Source organism: Hemibagrus wyckioides, unplaced genomic scaffold, assembly GCF_019097595.1.
Source record: "Hemibagrus wyckioides isolate EC202008001 unplaced genomic scaffold, SWU_Hwy_1.0 Contig16, whole genome shotgun sequence".
NCBI lineage: Eukaryota > Metazoa > Chordata > Actinopteri > Siluriformes > Bagridae > Hemibagrus > Hemibagrus wyckioides.
Genome location: NW_026690776.1, coordinates 33,396 through 57,191, shown reverse-complemented (window position 1 = coordinate 57,191; position 23,796 = coordinate 33,396). Strand labels below are relative to the sequence as shown.

The window sequence follows — 23,796 nt, the reverse complement described above, 5'->3', positions numbered from 1 at the left end:
CAGTCACTTATCTTATTGTGGGTCTAGAACTAGAGCACCACACAACCTGCTCACATTCTCTGAGATGATGTTGCTACTTTTCACAGTAAACAATTGTGACATAGAGTTTACTTGTTATTCTACTAAATAGTTTATTTATATTCTTCTTTATAATGGGCAGTTTAGCAGATTAAATTGGGCTGACCGATGAAGATGCCAACATTGTCAGAAAAGAAACAGACTCTGTTATTCTAAAATGTTCATACGAGTCAAGCAGTGATTACACTGAGCTTTACTCTTCTTTTCCTTTTACCAACTTAAGAGTCATGCTTTTCTCACAAGATGGAGATATTTACACTTTTACATTCACTTCATCATCAACCTGTAACATTAACCATCATTTAACCATCAAATGTAATATTTTAATGGACACAATATTAGAGGTTAACTAATGTTGTATTGTTTGTAGAATAAAGCCCAAACTGCACTTCACTAACAACTCCTCATACAGCTAGTTTGTTGTGTAACTGGTTATTATTGCATGGAACCAGTGGACACTGTGGATCAGAAACCCAGTAAACGCTCTGTTCTGGACATTCTTGTACCATTAAAGTTAGAAAAAAAAAACCCACAACTCAGTGTAGTCCATTGTAATTTGTATTCCTGCTTCATGACTAGTGTTGCTGGGAGAAACTCCAGATCCACTGCAACCCTGACCAGGATAAAGCAGTTACTGAAGATGAATGAATGAATGAATGTAGGTGTATATAGACAGTTGTGGATCTGTGACCAGGATAGAGCAGTTAATAAAAATAATTTCTGAGTTAATGATCATTTATTAGGACAGTAAGCAGCTGTTTATATTATTTATAAGGTATAGTTGGTGTGATCATGCAATGTGTCTCATAGCAAACAAAAACCTAGTAAATCCTAGCAAACCTATTAAAAAAAACCTGCATTATGACCAAAGCCTCTGATGCTAATTAATGAAGCTAGTGAACATGTAACACCAGCCATACAACATCATCCATGATTGTTCATTAAGTTTGACAAAAGTGGATCTGTTCATCTCCTCTGCAGCAGTGACAGACTCTAAACTGTACTACTCTGGTGCACACAGTGACAGGAAACCCAACTAGACTGTAGACAATGTACTACACATGATTCATTCATTCTGTGGAAATGCTTTCTTTATATTATGTTGGTAGATGCAGCTCAGGCTCTTTTGGTGAAAGCAGGAAAAAGAGCTGAGAGAGAAGAGGGACAGAGTGATAGCAAAGCTAACAGAGAAAAAGATTCTCCTTTCCATTTTCTTACTCATTAATGTGTTAGTCCTGTGCATTTTGTATAGTACATGACCAACAAAAACTACATACTGTTCTAATGAACTGATGTTAAACAAAATAGCCTCACAGCTCTACATTTATTGAGTGTATACACCGACCAGGCATAACATTATGACCAGTGACATAACACTGATGATCTCCTCATCATGGCACCTGTTAGTGGGTGGGATATATTAGGCAGCAAGTGAACATTTTGTTCTTTTAGTGACACTGTCATGCTGTGGGGTGGAGCTTCATGAACCGTCATGATGTTGAAATAGAGTAAATAAAGAATATTTTCATTCAGTTAAAACCAGTCATCATGTTCACTGCTATATTCATGTGTCTGTGGTTTTCAGTAGGTGAGTTAACACTGACATTTTGTTATTTCAGAAATATTTTGAATTTGTGATTAATTAGTCTGTGTAGAGTTAAAGCCTGATTTATGTAATTCTGACTTTATCAAGTAAAGTTTTATGAATTAATGTCCTTTTCTCTATGAAGATTCAATAGAGGCACTTTTCACAAAAAATTTGTAGATGAAGGTGACAATGTTACTCTGTCCTGCAGATACAAAAAAATTGGTACATCAAATTACCTGCACTGGTACAGGCAATATCCAACATCTGACCCTGAGTTCCTTCTTAATATTCTTCAAAGTGGAGATGTACTTTCCAACACTGACCCTAGAATGTCTGCTAAAATCGATGAGAAACAAGTGGATCTGATCATCTCCTCTGCTGCTGTATCAGACTCTGCACTATACTACTGTGCTCTGCAGCCCACAGTGACAGGAAATCCAGCTGAACTGTACAAAAACATTCACACAGTTTAACTACACTGAAGGCAAATATACTACTGTTTTTTCCTCTTTTAGCTGATCCCATTAGGGTTGGTTTAGCTGATCCAGTGGCTGGGTTGGTTCTGTACTAAGGCCGCAGTGAGAGAATGCTAGATCCTAGATGTTGGACTCTCACTGTGTATCTTACATATCCACATCAATGAACTGATATATGCAATTGATTTGATTTGCATGTTTAATGTTTGACTATTTACACTTGTAGAAGTTAATGTATTTATAATCACACTCTCTGGTGTCACCCAGAGGAGGATGGGTTTCCTTTTGAGTCTTCCTCAAATCATCTCAGGGAGTTTTTTCTTGCCCCTGTTGCCTCAGACTTACTCATTAGGGTTAAAGTTAATTTTCAACTTTGTAATTTCTATTCTGAATTTCTGGATTTCTGTAAAGCTACTTTGAGACAATGTCTATTGTTAGAAGTGATGTACAAACAAAAATGAATTGAACTGAATTTAATTCCTTTTGGAAATAGACACAGCAAATTTACTCATGAGGGAGTTTGTTTAAATCTGGATCCAGTTTCCTATGATGATCACTATGGAAATTTTGCATTCATTTTTCATATAAAAGCTTGATGTAGTGACCAGTGACCTTATTCATCACATATGCAGTTCCACTGCAAAATATCATAATTATTTAAAAATGTACAAATAATTAAAACACCAGACAAACAGGTAAAGGCTTATAGTATTGTATAGATGATAAATCTTGAAATACAACACCAGCCAAATTAATGGCTTTAGTTTTCTGTCACTGATACTGTGATGTAATGATCTGTACAAAGTTACACTACAACAGCATCACTTCCTGGGTGTGTCCTTCTAGAGACGTGTAAAGTTCAGCACATACAGCACTATTATACAGAATCCTCACAGAGCTGTGTTCAGAAATGGATCAACTATACAACTTACTGTACATAGTGAGATACATACCACTGATTCTCACTCTAGTTACAGGTCATTCATTTTCATTAGTTAATTCACTGTATTAAGTAATAATTATGTTTTTAGAGTATATAGTAATTTTCTCATTTTCAGGTCAATATTTGGTTTTAAAAAATGCTTTACAGTTTTATTTTTTAATGTTCTTTTCAACAGGCATTTTTGCTGATAAAATTGAGCCAACAAATGAAGATACCATCATTAGGAAGGAAACAGAGACTGTTACTATGAAATGTTCATATGAGTCAAGCAGTGATCGTATTTGGCTTTACTGGTACAAACAATATCCTAACAGCGCACCACAGTTTTTACTGTATAAAGGTGCAAGGTCAAATAGTGCTGATGGGAGCACTCCTGATGACCATCGATTAGAGTCAAAAACAGGCAGAGACTCTACTGAACTTACTATCAGAGGATTAAAGCTCTCAGATTCTGCACTCTATCATTGTGCTCTTAGAGTAGCAGAACAGTGATACAGAGTCACTGAAAGGCTTTACAAAAACGTATAAACCAGTATAAATGAAGATTCTAAAACCACATCAAAGATCCTTCCTTTACCAACCTGTTATCAGATAACCACAGACACAAACAATGTTTGTGGTAATTCTGTGGTATAAATGAATAAATAAAAAAGTAAGCAAGCAAGCAAACTAATAAATAAAAGTAAAATGTGTTTAAAAATACCACAATACCACAATAAAGTCACACATCTACATTGTTATGATAAAAAAGTATTTTATAAACACTAACAGATCCAATGTGTTACAGGTGCAAATGACATGAAATTAAGTTCATTGACCTTTTTTTCCAGTTTTGTTAATTATTGACTGGAAATAAAGTTTTTTCCTGTCTGGCTGCTAGGGATGTAACTGAACATCAGAACATTATTTGGATTAAACAGACATATCATGTGATGACAGAGAGCATCACTACCAGAGATATTATGTGACGATGGCTGAGTGAGTTTGTGCACTGTGGAAAAAAATTATTTAGGCTTTACAGCTGGCATTAGGGATGATAGTAGAGAAATAAGCTGACCATGTGCTGTTTAGAGCAGTTCTGTACCTAAGCAGGTGCTCTGGTATGCTATGGTACGCTATAGAGTGTACAGTTAGGCTGATTTTCCTATATAGACTCTCAAGGTGTCACCCAATCACTCATTTTCCGAAGCTCAGGAGTGAACCAGGGAGAGGTGCAGGAAGATGGAACCAGATTTATCTTGGTGGGAACAGCTTGGGAAATGACAAGGTTATAGCTGCACAGAATCTCAGAGGGGCGAGAAAATTAAGCAGAGTCAAGAACAGAAAAAGCATAAATAGAGGGAGAGAAAGATATTAGATCAATCCCTCTGAGATTAGGATGATATCAAGGTTTTTTGTTTTGATTTTTGTAGTGGAATAGTGAAACTGAAATCAATAAGCTTGCGGTCAGAGATACCTGGTTTAGCCCAGGGGAACAGATCAGGTCAAGTGTGTGATCATGAAAGTGGGTGGGAAAGTTTACATGTTTCATTAGAATAAAGTTTTCCAGGACTGACATAAGTTCCCTGTTCATAGCACAATCCGTGTCTACATGGATACTGAAGTCATCAAGTCATATTACAGGTGAAGATGTTGTACAAGCAAGAGTAAGTAGTTCACTAAGGAGGTCGATAGATTAGCATTTTAAGAAGAGGTGTTGGACCAACCACCTTCAATGTCAGATAATGGAACTGTGAGGCAGCAATACTACCTGATGTCTTGGTCTGACAGTTCAACAATCCCTGAAAAGTAGAAATTAGGTGAATATTTGATATTCATTAATGGTATGATATTTGGTATTTATAATACCATGATATTTATAAATCTGTGTAGAACCAATAACCCATGGATATAAAAATAGATAGCTGTTGGCCCACAGTGATGACAGTTTTGTGTTGCATCACATAGGATCTCATCTGGGTCAGAAAATTTCAGAATTAATTTCATGTAGAGACAGGAGAGCAAACACCTCTCTCCCATCCTCATCACTATATTCAGGGAAATATTGATGGCATCATGTGTAACTTTACTGCTGTTTAATATGAAATTGCACTCAGAGCAGAAGACTCTATGGAAGATAATGAAAATGACTGGAAACATCAACAGGTTTTATCTAACACTTTTAAGGATCTTTACCAGAAAATATACAGGTATAAAGCCAACAACTTTGTAGTTGATGCCTCCCACCCTTCTACCCTTTACACTTTACCGTATACATTTTAATACACTGAGGATACTATTCCATATTCCTTGATAACATGTAAATAAAGAATAAAGTCTTGGTTCAATTCTTACCAATATTCTTTACAATATTCCAACACTCTTTTGTGGGAAACTTTTACATCTATCAATCACATTTAAGCATGGTAGATAAATAAACCTTGTTTTGCCTGTCTGGCTGCTAGGGATGTAACTAAACATAAATACATTATTTGGATTAAACAGACACATCATGTGATGACAGAGAGTATCACTACCAGAGATATTATGTGATGATGGATGGGTGAGTTTGTGCACTGTGGCAAAAAGTGTTTAGGGTTTACAGCTGGCATTAGTGAAGATGGTGGAGAAATAAGATGATCAGGTGCTGTTTGGAGACGTTCTGTATCTAAGTGGGTGCTCTGTGTAAGCTAGAGCGCATACAGCTAAGCTGCTTTTCCTATATAGATGCACAAGGGGTCACCCAATCACTCAGGAGTGACGAGGTGAGGAAGAGGTGCAGGAAGAGGGAATGTTCTTATATTAACCATTGTAGCAGACACAGAAAGATAATGGAGTTTGTGCGGCTAATTAAGGATGACGTTCCCCAATCCTGCTGTTTTGGCCTTGGGTTTTGCCTTATAACTGCTCAGCACTGCCTGGAAGAGCACACTGCCGACAACAGCACCCTTCACCTTCTTCTTACCTCTTTAAAAATAAAAGAGAACTTTTCTCACATCTGTGTTCATACATATATTGAGAAGAAGCCTTTATTTGTCATGTATAAATTACAGCACAGTGAAATTCTTTTTTCACACATCCAACTGAAATTGGGGTGAGTCATGATACAGCACTCATGGAGCAGTGAGGGTTAAGAGCCTCGCTCAGGGACCCAACATGTGGCTTGAACCCCATTCTGCTGATAAACAAAGCAACAACACAAAGGAAAGAAACCAAAGTCAGAAGTGGGATCCAAACCTAGGCCTCCAGGGGAGGCTGCAACCTGACCGCAGCATCTTAGATCGCTCAGTCATCCTAACACATTAAACTGGAACAGATTATCAAGCTAAGAAGCTGAACTAAAATCAGTTAAACAATATCTAATCAGATTGACAGGTCCTCTGTTGAAGTGCAGGATTCTGTGTAGGTTTTGTAGAACCACAGAAACTAAACTACACTATTCCAATACTCAACTGTTTTATTTGTTAATACTGATAAATCAAGTGTTGTAGTCATTTAGATAACATTTAGATATTAGATGTTAGGAGAAATTGGACTGCTAATCTTTGTTGGTCAATCAACTGGTCAATAAACAATAATCATCAGCAAGAAATGGAATTTCCACCTGTTTTGTTTTGAAATTTTGGATTGGAATTTGAATTGTAGTGTTTCATAAATATTTCTGTTTTTACCTAGCCTACTAGAGGCAATATATATATATATATATATATATATATATATATATATATATATATATATATATACATAAACACTACTCACAAAAAGTGAAGGATATTCAGCCTTCGGGTGAAATTACAGGATGCACCTAAAATGCACTATAACCTTTCCAGGTGAAATTAATTTGACCAATTGTCACGTCAGACCATTCGAAACCATTTACATCAGCGTGGTCTGAGTGCTAGACGACCTGCAAGGGTACCTGACCATACCACCAGGCACAGGCGTCATTGTCTTGCATGGGCCAGGGAGCATTTACGCTGGACGAGGGACCAGTGGGCCTCAGTGCTGTTCTCTGATGAAAGTCGATTCACTTTGAGCAGAAATGATGGCCGCCAACGATGTTGGATACTTCAAGGAGAGCGCTATGCATCAGCCACTGTTGTGGTGGTGTTACAGTCTGGGCAGGTGTGTCTACTCAATACAGAACTGCCCTACATCTTGTGAATGGTACAGTGACAAGCCAATACTACCTGAATAACATCATTAATCCATTCATTGTGCCCCTGCATGAACAACACAGGCCTAATTTCATCTTCATGGATGACAATGCTCCAGCTCATCGAGATCGCATCATTAGAGAACGGCTGCTGGAGGCTAGGGTTCCTCAAATGGAGTGGCCTGCACTTTCTCCAGACCTGAATCCCATAGAAAACCTATGGGATCAGCTGAATCGCCATGTAGAGGCTCGTAACCCTGCACCCCATAACCTCAATGACCTGAGGGCCGCCCTTCAAGAAGAGTGGAATGCCATGCCTCAGGAGACAATAAGTCGACTCATGAACAGCATGAGACGTCGTTGTCAAGCTGTAATTGATGGTCAAGGGCACATGACAAATTATTGAGTCACTGACATTTTTTGTTGTGGTATACCCACCTCGTCTGAACGCTGATGTTGATAAAAACATGCAACAAGTGGATCTGATCATCTCCTCTGCTGCTGTATCAGACTCTGCTCTATACTACTGTGCTCTGAGGCCCACAGTGACAGGAAATCCAGCTGCACTGTACAAAAACTTTCACACAGTTTAACTACACTGAAGGCAAACATACTACTGTTTTTTTTCTTTAGGCTGATCCTATTAGGGTTTGCTACAATGGATCGTTTGTATATTTTGATTTGATGCAGGTTTTACAGTGGATGCCCTTCTTGATGCAACCCTCTGTGGAAAATATTTTTCTGATACTATAACGCTCTATTTAATACTACTCAATTAATACTTTGCTATTATCTGTCTCCAGCTCCACATTGACCTGACAGCTCAGTCAAGCAAGGCTCTAACTAAAAAAATCCAAACTGCCCAGACTGGATGAATGCAGATACAAGGTTTTATTTGCAATCAGCGCTGGTTACAAGAATTGAGCTGTTCACGAATGAACATCCCAACAACCTCCGAAATAATCATCACAAAACATAGTCTTTTTATTCTTTTCTCTTATCTTTTCATAATATTCAAACCAAACCCTCTTTGCTGAGAAAGTCACTCCTATTTACTTCCTGAAATATCAGGTTCTTTTTGGACACCATTATCTCTTACTTTTTAACTCTTTCACATTCCATTATAATCAGACTTCCGAGGTCAGTTATAAAAATAGTGGACATCTGTGCACTTATCAATAGGACTTTTCCAGCTTGTTTTCCAGTTATTCCTAGCTCTATCTCCTGCTACCCTTGACTTCCTACGACGTGCTGCGCTTCTGCTCAGGACCTTGGGCACAGCTCCAACCCCAGCCATACCAAGATTGAAACTCCATCCTAATCTCATCTACTGTCAACAAAGTCTCGCACCCAAACCTCATACTGTTAAACCCTTCATTGTTAAAACTGTAAATAGAGGTGACCAATAAATTAAGGTGGTGCCTGACAACCCAACCATGCTGTCCTCTGATTATTTTATACAAACACAAACAAGAATGCATTCATATACACTCTAAACACTAAAACATTCAAAACCACTTTAAACACTCTAAACCACTTTAAACCATTAAAAATTACTCCCACACCTCCCAATTAATCTCAGCTTGAAAATGCACAGACTTGTGCAACCACCAGTGGCTGGGTTGGTTCTGTGCTTAGGCCACAGTGGGGAGAATGCAGGATCCTAGACATTAGTCTCTTTCTGTTTATATTACATATTCACAATAATTACCTGATGTATGCTATTGAATTGATTTACTTACTGTACATAGTGAGATACATACCACTGATTCTCACTCTAGTTACAGATCATTTATTTTTATCTGTTTATTCATTTTTGATGATATTATGATATTTAATCAGCTTTGTTAATGGTTTGCTCAACCTATTGCTGGCTATATATCGTCATATTGTGTAACTTGAGTATGTATCTTGTTTTGTTTGTTTGTAACTGAAGAATTAAAAATATAATAATAATAATAATAATAATAATAATAATAATAATAATAATAATAATAATAATTGCTTTTCTCTCTAAACAACAGTTTGTTGATTTGGGAAAAATATTGTTGTTTTAAAAGATACTGTATTTCCCTAGTTTACTCAGTTACATTAGATAGAAAGTTTTTCAGAAAAGTCCACAGAGCCAATTCTGAATTTAATGAAAGCAGCTGAGGCTCTGTACAGAAGTTCAGAAATGACTATTTGTTGTTCTAATTTGTGAATTTAAAGAAAAAAAGACTTGTTTGTTAAAGTTTTTCTCTTTTCTCCAGAAGATGGCGTAGTGAGTTATCTTACTGTGGGCCAAATACAAGGACCCTGCTCACATCCCCAAGAATGTAGACTTCTGTGATTATAAATACTTCTTTGCAAAATAATATCGACTCTATCTGTTGTTTAATCCACAATAAAGAATAATAGATAAGAGAAAGAAAAGAGGCTGGTTTGTTCCTCACATAATAAAATACCACCTCATGAAAATGTAATCCTATTTAATAAACATGCTTTCAAATACCTTATTGTCCAGACACCACTTATAAAATATAAAAAATAATAAAATAAAATATTTACTCATTTTAATTAATAGTAATTTTTTCCTGCTGTCAGTTTTTGTTTGTTTACAATGTAAAGAGTTTCAGCACAGTTTCCCAAACAAGGCTTAATGTAAAGCCAGGATGTTTCACTGTCATCAACACTGGAGACACTGTCATGTGATGCTGGGGGGTGGAGCTTCCTGAACATTTATCATGTTAATATATTAGAGTACAGAAAGAGCTTTTTCATTCAGCTAAAACCAGTCATCATGTTCACTGTTATATTCATGTGTCTGTGGCTTTCACTAGGTGAGTTAACACCTTTTGTTAGTTTAGATATTATGTATTGTTTATTAATTGTCTGGTGTTATAGAAAGCATGATTTCTGTGTGTAATTCTGGCTTGATTGTGTAAAACTTTATGTTCTCTTCTCTATGACAGGTGACTCCATGGCAGATTCAGTAGAGCCACTTTCCACTCAGAATGTTGTAGATGAAGGTGATGATGTTACTCTGTCCTGCGAATTTGTAACAAGTGCTACAGACTTCTACCTGCACTGGTACAGACAATATCCAAAATCTAAACCTGAGTTCCTTCTTTATATTTACAAAACTGGAGATCTAAGTGAAAACCGTCCCCCAAGAATGAATGCTACACTTAAAGATAAGAAAGTGGATCTGATCATCTCCTCTGCTGCTGTATCAGACTCTGCACTATATTACTGTGCTCTGGCGCCCACAGTGACAGGAAATCCAGCTGCACTGTACAAAAACTCTGACACAGTTTTGTTATACTCAAGGCAGTTCTGCTGGTGACACTCCTTTATACTTGAGTGCAATTTATAATTAAATTAGAAGTGCACTAAAGACAAGGCATGGCTCCACATTTATCACCTTGAACTGTATATATCATCTAACACCAATCACACAGACCAGCAACGAGGTAATGAGAAAATGAGACAGGAGGAGCCAGAAAGTCACGTGACACTTCCGCATGTCCTAATTAGCATATCACAACAATGACGGATTCTTATAGAAGAAAAAAGTCAGTGAAAAAGAGTCTTTGTTACATGACAGTTGTCTTCAAGCTACTTTGTTTCTGCTCACTCCCAATTTAAACTCACATGACACTGCATAATTGTTCATTTACTGAAAGCTTAATGCAGGCTAATTTATTCCAAATCAGAGTAACTGGTATGCATTGCATGCTCTGGTGTCTGCAAACACGGGTAGCTGCAAACGAGACCATATCACACCAATGTTACGCTCCCTGCACTGGCTGCCAGTCTGATATCGAATTGATTACAAAATTCTGTTATTTGTCTATAAAGCTCTTAACAACTTAGCTCCAAGATATCTCTCCGATTTACTCACCACTTACAATCCTGCTCGGTCACTTAGATCCCAAGATGGTCATCTTTTGTGAATACCATGGTCTCGCCTGTAACGCAGGGGAGACAGAGCCTTCGCAGTAGCTGGTCCTAAGCTGTGGAACAGCCTGCCATCACCCATTAGAACTGCTTCCACGTTAGCTGAATTCAAATCGATGTTAAAAACGCATCTCTTTTCTTCTGCTGTTAATTGTTTGTAAAGTGTATGTGTTTTCCTGCTTTCATCCTTTTTATTTTTGTACAGCACTTTGGCAAACTAAGGTTGAATTGAAATGTGCTTTAGAAATAAAATTGAATTGAAAATTGAATTAAATTGATGTATAGAGATGTCGGCGCTTTGGTATTTAAATGCATGTGTTGTACTTCACAGAATCTCCACCAGGTGGCACATGGTACACCTCTGGCCTGAGCACATTATACAGTATAATCACTCAAAGTTTGCTATGTAGTCTTCATACTCTTGTTAAATACGCTTGTAATTTATCACGTTACATTAAAAAGTGTCCAGTAAATTTGTTAACTGCACATGTAATGTAGTGATTGTGAGAAAACATCCACAATAAATTCTGAAAGACATAAACACAGTTTCTAAAGTATATATTTTAATACTTTAATACATATATAATAATATTTACATTTTAAATGAATATGTATAAATTTACCCGTGACTGTGTGAGTGTAAAGCTGCGAAGTATTTTATGTGCTTTGTAAATACTTAATTGCGCTGGTGTTGTCCTGCCATTTGCACATAACTTTTTTTTGTTCAACTTTAAAGATGCCTGGGCAAAGATAAAAATTAAAATGGAAAACCTCTTCAGATTAAAGTCATTATAATGCAAAATTTAACTGGTAGTTATTCCAGAAAAAGTCAAACTAAATAAAATTGTGACAAAGTAGTAATATTTCGCGAACAACGTTAACACTATGAGAATAACGTAAAAATCACGAGATTCGTAGCAATACGGGATTAAATTCGTGATATTTTGAGAATAATGTCATTATTCACATTAACACGTTTAGAGTGATGAATAATATATTAGGCCTATTTGTGTATAGTGAAATTAAGGTATGAATAAAACGACTTATGCATATGCATAAAAGTGCATAAAAATGAAACTTGACTCATTGCATGCACATCCATCTGTTTTAATAATAAGGTAGGTATAACTTATCTGCTTCGAACATTACTCCAAACACGTTGATGTATATGGCCTTATAAATAAAACATTACAACTTAATCCCTACAGTATATTGCATGAGTTTAATACTGTTGCATGAAGTCAAACACATTAAATGACGTGCTTGGAAACGGAATTTCTCTCAGAAGCAGATTAAAACAAGCAACAATGAAAGTAAACGTGTGGAATTCATATTTAACATTTTCAGCTGTGAGTTTTCAATGTCATAACTTCATGGTTAAAAAGTTTAAAAAGTTAGTATGAAAGGTTAAAGTATTGTAAGTTATTGTGTCTTTTGAGACACAGCCCTGACCTCTAACTCCAAAAGATATGTTTAAGAGGTGAAGTCAGATGCACTGATTCTCACTCTAGTTACAGGTAATTCATTTTAATCAGTTTACCAAAAGTTTTAATTCTTACAATCATATTTAATGAGTTAATTAGTTGCATTAATTAATAACCATGTTTTTTATTATTCATCCAGTCATTTCTTTATTTCTTAAGTCAATATTAATAAAACGTATAAACCAGTATAAATGAAGATTCTAAAACCACATCAAAGATCCTTCCTTTACCAACCTGTTATCAGAAAACCACAGACACAAACAATGTTTGTGGTAATTCTGTGGTATAAATCAATAAATAAAAAAGTAGTAAAGTATATATATATATAGTTACTTAAATGGTTTGAGGAAATCGATGGCCTTAAATAGTTTGAGTTGACGGAACACAAACTGATAAAGTTAGTCTTGATTAATTTGAGTTCAGTCAACTCAAACCATTTAAGGCAATCGGTTTCCTCAAACCATTTGTGTAGCTAAAAAGTTATTTGGACTTAATTACATCTGTTACCTGAACACAAACAGATTTAAAGACTAAGCAAAATCGAACTTTCCTTGGTTGCAGGAACCAAAAAAAAAAAAGTCAGCTTCTTGGGGTAGCTGATATGAAGGGCATAAAGCAGCCCAAAAAGCAGCATCAGAGCACTGACCCAGGATTTTGAAGACATCACCACGTCATCTTCAAGGACAATCAAGACATACAAACAAAAAAACAAAGAGGCAAAACAAAATTAATACCAGTGGTTCCCATTAGAATAAACTAAACCTTATAATTACAACATAACAAGCCTCTGCAAATAGTGCAGATCATGTTCATGACTTTGGAGTATGAGCTTTACATATGACAATGATATAAACATACAGAAAACAATGCACATCAAATTTAGATATTATATTTAGATAATGTGTTTAATGTGTGTGTTGAACCATGTTAATATTTTAGTAAAGTCTAAATCAAAGTAATTTTTGAAGCTTGAAAATACAGATTGCCTTTAATTGGACAGACAAAAGGAGAGAAAAAGATTTAAACGTACCTTTAACAAAAATCTAATGGAATTACACGAGGGTGAGTAAATGAATTATATAATCATCATTTGAGTAAACCTTTCCTTTAAGATTACTGAAATGATCAACTGTACAGCTACTCTAGCTGTATTTTTTTCGATGTCGACAAAAAGATCAAAATGTTTCAGAAAGTAGTCCTGATGAGCCTTACCGTGTGTGTCTTGAAAACATCTGACGAGTCTTCCTTCAAGTAAAGCGGCAGTCCAGCCAGGACAAGAGTTCCAATGACACTGATGTCATCCTGATCCTTAAAGACAAAACAAAAAATGACCATACTTTTAATTCCCAACTAAGCAACATTTTGAATTTATTAACATGATTAATGATGAGACAACATTCTAACACTGCAAACCTAGCTACAACATGTAACAGCACTAGTTATTACCTGGCACTTTCTTACTAATCCACATAACAGGCAAATTCCTTTAGGCAGTTTAATAACAGCACAAGCACATTTTAAGGATTAGTTCATCCACACACAAAAATTGTCATCATTCACTTACTTGCATGTTATTCTACACTACTTTGTGTAATTTATTTATTTTGTTTGTATAGACTACTGTTTTAGAATGCCTTCATGTTTTTGTCTTTTCTGGCAACTGAAAACATAATGTGACAATTTTTTTAACCTGTAGAGCCCTTGAGTATGTTCAATGGGAATTCCACTTACTTGTTCATGATAGTCTTTTAATATTTTAGCCATCTGGTTGCCAATGGTACCATCCTTCGATGCCTTAGCTCTGAAAAGTGTCAGGAGTTGTGGAGTGTGCTTGTCCAGGGAAATGTAAAAGGTTTGCTGCAAATTACAGGACTTGGTTACAGATGTATGTTATCTAGCTAGCGAACCTCGCTAATCATTTCATTTACACAATATCATATAATATAACAATCATAAAGCTTGCTGAACTCGGGTGAAGGTTTTAATAATTATTCCGTATAATATTTAGATAGATTTCGGATGATGGACTGGGACAGGAGGTTTTTGAGACTTTAATCAGTCACCATGTACGGTGAATTTACACAAGCTAATGCTAATGCTAGATAATGCAAACTAATGCTAATATTTGTCTGTTTATTCTCAGCTTAACTAGTTTACAAACTCACAGGTTCATTAACGTTTCGGCGTTAAAAAGGAAATTTTTGTATTTTTACGTCTCCCTTTTTAAAAAAAAAAAAAGAAATCAAAATCCTCTATTTCTGGGTGTGGGTGAAAAAAACACTGGTTTATCTACACTGTTAGCAAGCCTGGATAATTAACTTGGTAGCATCATTAAGATAAATATCGTAATGAGTAATGCAAACCTTTTAACCGGTAAACAAACCTTTCCTTTATTTTACTCAAGCTGTTTTTACTGTAAGGAATGTGACAGAATGTTAGATGTGTTATTATGAAACTGCGATGAGAAGAAGCACTTATGATGGGGCGGCGGGAGGAAATGTACAGTACATCATCTTTTTTGGAGAACAGGACATGTTTAGGCTTACATCCTGCTTCGTGTTAAGGTGTAAATTAAGTAGCCATCTAGAACACCATAAGTGAATTACAGAGATTTTTTTGTTTTTTACGTTTTAACAGGATGCAGTTGGCGTACAGCTGGCCTCCGTGGCTCCGATTCGGTTCCTGAGGACTCCTTCTCATCGGGACTCCATCAAAGCAGAGCTCTCCGGGTCCTGTGTAAGCTTATGAATGCCTGTGTAACATGACAGCTGTTTAAATCTGAAAGACTTTGATAATAGAGAACTCCATTAGGACTCCATTATGTAAAGTTAATTTCTTTTTGTAACTTTTCTGCTCTCTGCAGGCCTACCAGTACAACCTCGTGGACGTGTTTTACGAGCTGCTTCTCTGCGGATACTTCACGAAGGGCTTAACGCCTCAGCCAGTAAGCGTCTTATCGGGAGATTTAAAAGCGATGCTTGAATGTAGTTTGAGAACAGGATCTATTTTATTTCATTTTGTTTTCCCATATTTTAAACCCTGGCATTAACGGAGCTTTATTTGAAGTGAATAGACAAAACATTCTAAGTGAATCCAAATACAGATAGAAAAGTTAGGTGTGTGTTTGAAGAAGCCACATGTTCACTCCCTCTGCAGTATTAAGTGCAGTTCTCATAAACAATAGTGGCAGGTTTGATGGTTTATTTACTTAATGACAGTGTAAAGATCACATGCTGGAATTTGATTCTGTTCTAGGAATAAAAATGTGCATATTGTAAACTCTTTTGACAAGCAGCTGATCTGATTTATTTTTATTTTATGTTTGTTTGTTTGTTTATTTTACTGAGCATGCTATTTAATGTGTTCATCATGTGTGTCTTTGCAGGGTGTTTAATATATTTTTGAGAATTACAGGATACCTGAAAGTATGTATAACTAAGAATAAGAATTGTGGAAAATAAAAACACAGTTTCCATCACACAATCAGGAAATAAATAAGCTCTACTGAAATAATGCTCCATAATCAATTCTTGAGGTAGATGAGCTACAACAGCTAAAGACCACATCGGGTTTCATTCCTGTTCACCAAGAACAGAAATCTAAGACTACAGTAACAACCCTGTAAATGACATAATTTGGCCCAATGGCAAGAGCTGCTTACTTAGTTCACACTTAGCGTCTGGATTCCAAAAAGGTTTGAATCCCACAGGAGCCTCGCTTTATTGTTAACTTGACTTTGTGTAACTGAGTTCCTTTTACTGGGACCCCAGTCCATATGAGCAAGAAGGTCATACAGTTACAGAGTACAGTGAACCTTCATTGGCGCACATCAAGGTACCAGGGATGACCTGGCTCGTTGGTCTAGGGGTATGATTCTCGCTTAGGGTGCGAGAGGTCCCGGGTTCAAATCCCGGACGAGCCCTGGTTTTAAATGGAATAGAGTGTTTGGGATAAAACTAATGGAAACTTGCACTGCTGGCTTGGTTCTCGCTTGGAAGCTTGTTTCTCCAGAGGTCCAAGAAGGTTCAAATCCCACTGTAACTACCTCTGAAAATTAAAGCTCCAACCTGGAGCCTATCTCTGGAATACAGGGAGTGGGATGAAGAATGTCACACTTTGTGGAGACATGAACCTCTGAAATATTAATATAATAGAGTACAGAAAGACCTCAGAATATTATCATTTTACTAACACCATTCATCATGTTCACTGTTATATTCATGTGTCTGTGGCTTTCATTAGGTAAGTTAACATTGACCTTTTCAGAAAGGAGGGTAAAAGGTAAATCCCTATGCCACCACGTCTGTCTGCTAAAGTTGATGATAAAACTAAACAAGTGGATCTGATCATCTCCTCTGCTGCTTTTAATGTTTGATAATATACAATTAGAAGGTAATTTATTCATAATCACACTCTCTGGTATCACCCAGATGTGGATGGGTTCACATTTGAGTCTTCCTCATATCGTCTCACAGAGTTTTTTCTTGCCGCTGTTGCCTCAGAGTTGCTCATTAGGGGTAAAGTTAATTTTCAACTTTGTAATTTCTATTCTGAATTTCTGTATTTCTGTAAAGCTGCATTGAGACAGTGTCTATTGTTAAAAGTGATATGAATGAAAATGAAGTGAACTGAATTTAATTACCTTTTGGGAACAGACACAGCAAATTTACTTATGAGAGACTGGATCCAGTTTACTCATGGATCCAGTTTCCTATGATTTTCCACAGCAAATTATCATAATTATTTATAAATGTACAAATAATTAAAAAAACACACAAACAGATAAAGGCTTATAGTATGGTATAGATGATGAATCTTAAAATACAACACAGCCATATTAATGACTCTACACTACAACAGCATCACTTCCTGGGTGTGTCCTTCTAGAGACGTGTAAAGTTCAGCACATACAGCACTATTATACAGAATCCTCACAGAGCTGTGTTCAGAAATGGATCAACTATACAACTTACTGTACATAGTGAGATACATACCACTGATTCTCACTCTAGTTACAGGTAATTTTCATCAGTTCATCAATTAATTAATGGAATTAACTAATATTCATAGAATTAATTCATTTATTTTTAATGTCAGTGTTTTTGGTGTTACACAAAAAACATTTTTAGAATTTTTCGATATTTGTATTATATTTTTATTAATCATTTTTCAATACAACAGGCAGTTCTGCTGATAAAATTTGGCCGAAGGACAAAGATGTCAACATTGTGGGGAAGGAAACAGACACTGTTACTCTGAGATGTTCATATGAATCAAGCAGTGGTAGCATTCTGCTTTACTGGTACAGACAATATCCTAACAGCGCACCACAGTTTTTACTGTATAAAGGTGCAAAGTCAGCAAGTTCAGTTCAGCACAACCCCTCTGGCTCTCGATTCAATACAGAAACATCCCCAGACTCTACTGAACTTACTATCAAACATCTGCAGATCTCAGATTCTGCACTCTATCACTGTGCTCTTACAGTAGTAGCACAGTGATACAGAGTCACTGAGAGACTGTACAAAAACCTATGAAATAATTCATTTGAAGTTCAACGTTTAATATCAAAGATACTTCCTTTAGCAACTTATCAGTTAACCACAGACACAAAAGACATTTGTGGAAACATATGCAGCTGAAGAAAGAGAATAAAATAAAGAGACACTGTGTCATTTGTTGCTGGTGTGTACTGTTTAAAATTTAATTCATTGTACTTTTGCATTGTAGTTTTTCCCATGATTAATTCGAATGAATTTTCATTCATGTATATGTACAAACACAAATTAGGATTTGTCATGTATTCTAAGAGGCACAATATTGTACAACTTGTTTGGGGATTCACAACATTCAGAAGTGTCTAATTTAAGAGGTGTAGTATAATCTAGGGAAGGAGAATAATATTTTCAAAGGTGTCCCAAAGTAACATTGTCAACCTTGCAGAAAATATCCCAATGGCATTTTCCCCCATTGTTCTCTTAAAGATTTTGTGGAGGACAGGGGAGTCAGAGAATCAAACCTGAGGTAAATTTTATGCAATGTGCTTGATGATGATGATACTTATGTATTTTTATTTAAAAAAAGCACTTGTCTGGTGCCTCCATTGTCTTGGACTTCCAAATGTCATCAAAATGCAGACAAAAGCCATAAATATCATTAAAATAAGTTCAGGTGCTCTAACTGGCAGACTGTTACAGATTTGCAGTTGCAATTGCCAGAGAGAAGAGCTTACACACTCTGTACAGAGGGCAGTAGATAAAGTTTTAAAATGTTTTACTGACCTAATCAGAAGATGGGAAATTTTGCCAACAAACATAATTCCCAGGCTGTAACACAAACATGTTAATATGACTAATTACAATATGTATTTTCATGTGTATCATTACATGAATTCCACAATGGGCTCATTCACTGATCTTCCTAAATAAAGGCTCCAGAATCATGGACACACTAGGCATAAGGAGGGAATACACCAGTGGTGGGTTATCAGTGCCAGCAAGGCCTTCTCTGCTGGCCTAAACAGCAGTGATCTGAATCACTGACTTGCATTTTAATATATTTAATATATTTTTCCATGAATGTGTATTAAATTATTCACAGTTGTCTATTCTCTAAACTTCATAGCTTTTCTCTTGGTTGCACTGCTTCCAGTAGTGTATATTTATGATAAGAGTATTTATCCAATCATATTTCAGCCAGTGGCTGACATCATGTGTTGCCAGGGTGAAAGAAATCTGCCTTAAGGCCTTCAGAATCAATAGTGCAGGCGCCCATAGCTTAAAATAAATGGCAATGAAACTGTTAAATTAACCAATCAGATTTCGAGTTGGCGTCATTGGGTCCATCTAGCAGGCATATGATTACGTCAGCAATTTCCCGTCCTTTGATTGGATAATCAGAGAATATATACTTTGCTATTTAAAGGTTGATTAGTATCTATTGCCGTGGCATCATAATGATGGTGTAGAGGTGGATTAATTCAGGAAGGACACCAGTGAAGGCCTAGGTGTGAAATGCACAGTCCGCCACTGGAATACACCATATCACAGGTGTGGAAAAAGTACTGAGAATGTACATGTACATGAAGCTTTGCACATTGTCACTATTTGTGTAAGTATTTTTATTTCTACTGAAACCAGTGCTACTTAATGAAAAGAAATTAATTTGTATTTAGTTAATGTTGACTATTTTCATGAAATGAACTAAGTTCCTGCCACTTAATATTGGCTTCCTTTCATTCCTTTCTGTTCTTTGGGCACATCCCCAAGAACACTGCTTGTTGATGTCTCCTTTCCAACAGAATGGAGTTAGTGAAATTATTACAATAGTCGTCAACTGAAAAGTGATGAGCCCTTCCTATATTGTTAACATGTAACATGGAATAGACTGAGTGGGACAAAACTAATGGAAACTTGGAGTGCCGGCTGCTTGGTTCTCATTTGGAAGCTTGTTTCTCGAGAGGTCCCAGGAGGTGCAAATCCCATGGTGTATTTCACCAAATAACCTCTGAAAATCAAAGCTCCAACCTTGAGCCTATCCCAGGAATGCTGGGAGTAGGGTGGGTCCTTGGATTGAAGCCTCTTACAGGACACCATGCTAAAACACTCATTCACACCTAGGGGCAATCTAGATAAATCAGCTATTGGCATGTCTTGTGGCCATGGAGAGAGCATCCAAAACTACACATAGTGAGTAATCTGTGGCTCAGAATCAAAGCAGGGATGCTGAAGCTATGTCAAGGTGCTACTTATCTACTTGACTAACTAGCTGCTGTAGCTCACTAGTGTGTGTATTATTTTACGCAAATTTTAACAAAATATAGATGATTCAGAACTTAGCCAACTGCTTGCTATCGGGTTGGAGACGTAATCTGGTGACTTCACACGACTTCATCTCACAGCTAAACAGCACAGCAGGACCTTCATCAAACTGGACAAAAGAGACATGCTTTTACTTGACCAAAGTCTGCAGTGAATTGTCGTATTGCATGCCTCTAAAATGTGCACATAATAAAAAATACCAGCATAAACGTATGCCAAAAATGATTCACTGTAAAAAAAAATATGATTAGAACGTGTAGCAGGTAAGCAAAGGTTCACTAGTGATAGAGATTAAGGAGCACATTAATGCTAGTCTGTTTATCACAGAGGATGTAAGACTTGTTCAAATTTAGATGGTGTTCATACCTTCAGAAACAAATGGGACTCATTTTGTGAAGTATTTGTTTACACCAGCATAGTGAATCATTTTATATGGGTGTGTTAGGGAGGCTCATTCAGGGTAGATACTGAAGTCTGGCTTTAGACACAAACAGATAACTATGGCATTAACGACACTGTGTAGCATGTAGCATTACAGAATAATTAAAATTAATCTGAATATATGATTGAATGCAGTTACTATACTACAGAAACAATATGGAAACAATTAATAAAGAGGTTCTCATTCTAGTGAACTGCTTAATATTATCACTAAATCTATCAAAATTTAGCCTTAACAGACTTAAACAAGCAATAAAATATATTATGAACATTCACTGCTTGTTGTTTAAACAATGGATTTAGCACATATAATGCCAGAACTGACAAAATATTATTACTAAGTAAAAGTGGGTGGAGCTAGATGTGGTAAGATACAGTTTAGAAAGTTTCACAGAGGATCCTGCCATTTATACCTACTGCAAGAGAGACACAACAGTCATGTTACTCTTCTTTATTTTCATAGTTGTTAAAAACATTGGTAAGTCATTTATATTATACACAAACTTTAGACGAATGCTGGAAATGAGCTGATACCTAAACATGATTAATTAACTTACACAATGAAAGTAGAAATGTTTATGTTGTTGTAATGTTTTACAGCAGGTGCTGTTGACAGCAGCATTACACCAGAACAAACCATCATATCTTCAAGTGAAGGCAGCAACATCACACTGACCTGCACATATGATGATTCAGCTAGAAATCTCCACTGGTATCGACAAAAACCTCAATCAGAACCAGAATATCTCCTGCAGATTCATAAATCCACAGATGGTGTCACTAAATCTGAACATGACCCAAGACTATCCACCAAAGTTCGTAAAAATGAGAAGAAAGTAGATCTGGAGATCTTTCCTGCTGCAGTATCAGACTCTGCACTGTACTACTACGCCATGGAGCCCACAGTGACACAAAACTCAAACAGACTGTACAAAAAGTCAAGCTGCATGTTTTTCTCAGCAGGGGGAGATGTTTACCTGTTTCATTTATGTACAGGTTTCTTTCTTATTTCTCAGACTCTGATGTTGATTTGCTTTGAATTTCAACAATGATCCTCTTACATATGTTGGTAATGCTTATTGGTTGAACAATCAGAGAAGAAATCCTTTAAAAATAAATGTTAATCTTAAATCAAAAAAATGAATTTGTTATTCCGCTGATGTAATAAAAATGTTACACAAAGTTCAATAACAATATGTATTTAAATAATTTAGGATGCTGATTTTTCATTTAACACTGAACTAAATACTTCACTCTTCATTATTTGGCAGATTATAAAATAGCACTTGAAATCACAAGTTGTGGTTGAAATGGAAATGGTTGCTCCACTCCAGACTCTCACTGTGCTGCCACATGTTCACTCAGTCTCCACAGCACTAAGGGCAGTTCTCATAGCCAGTGGTGGCAGCTTTTAGCCGATTGACTTTAGCTAGCTTAGTAAATGACAGTGTAAAGTTCACATGTTAGAAATACCACAAAATGCTATACTATTACAGGAATAATGATAATAAATGCTAATTCTTTGATGAACAGTTATTTCTTTGTTTATTGTGCTTGAGATCTGACGTGTTCAACATATGTTTCTTTGCATGTTTACTTTGGTCTTGAGTCTTGAATAATAAGAATGTCCACTAGTTTGATTTCCCAGTGTGTTTTTGACATTGATTGAATACTTCAGCACTTAATTGCTGTGGGTTTTGGGAATATGTCTGTTACCCTCTGAGACCCTGCATCTGTGGAAACTGTAAAAGAAAGCAAGATTGTTTAGGAAACTTCTAAGTGAGATTTTTGTTTCAGGTCCCAAGATACAGATGATCCTAATTATATTTGATAATAAATCTGTACTACTGTTAATAATTAGGGGTGAATCAATACTAATTTGTGAACTGCAAAGTGTTTTTGATGATGCCTAATGTTTTCACAGTGGCTTTATTAAGCAGATGGCTTTATCAATTATATTAAAATCAAATGGGTCATGACAAAGTAAAATAGACAAAGACAGAAAAGAGGCTGGTTTGTTCATCACCTCAGTGAAATACCCTCCAAACTGTCCTATTTATAATCACAACAAACAAATAAGCACACAAACGCCCTAATGTGTGTATATTATTTTTTTCAACCACAATATATAGTAATTTAATGATGATTTAATGTTTATAGAATAGATTGATTGTTTTCATTATTAAAAATGACATGCTGTCAGTATTTGTTTACTATGTGCTTAGGACAGGTTCCTCATTCAAGGTTGACTAGAACTCATTCATTAGTGCACTGATTTTTTCTACTGTTTTGTCATAGAATCATTTTATGAAAGTATTTTGGTTTCAAATATTATCTTGTGATTAATAATCAAGTATTTAAGTAAATTTAAGGTCATATTCTGTGTTTACTCCCCTGATAGGACAGGATGTAGGACTTTCTTTATGACCAGTTCAGTAGAGTTGAGTTTTATGACTGCTTTCAACATCATTGTGGGAAAAAAACACAAAAAGAGAAATATATGGTGGTTATGAAGACATCACAACAAAATATTCTTATTTTATTAATGAGAGAGAGAGAGAGAGGGATAGAGAGAGAGAGAGAGAGAGAGAGAGAGAGAGAGAGATCCAAACTCATAATGTCAAAATGTTGAGTATAGAAAAGTAGTCATGAATATGCATAAATACAAGTAGGTGGAGCTAGAGGTGAAGATGTACATCAAATAGTAACACTGACATTCATTTCTAAAGCTAGAAGTTTGAACTAAACACTCAGGAAAACAATGTTGTTCCTCTTCGTGGTGTTTTTCACTCTTGCTGATGTTGGTAAGTCATATACACTGCACACAAAATATTATTTTTACTAATTAAGAAGATACAATTTTCCATGTGAAATGTGTCATTTATGATT

General features: G+C 36.1%; 1 non-coding gene and 1 gene segment (V, D, J or C); both read left to right on the top strand.

Moving 5' to 3' along the window:
- The window catches only part of LOC131349923 (T cell receptor beta variable 19-like), a gene marked incomplete at both ends in the record, with an annotated part of 91,832 nt that overhangs the window by 48,227 nt on the left and 19,809 nt on the right, over positions 1–23,796 (top strand).
- Positions 16,497–16,568, top strand: trnap-agg (transfer RNA proline (anticodon AGG)). The gene has a single exon. It is a non-coding gene; the product is annotated as a tRNA-Pro (tRNA).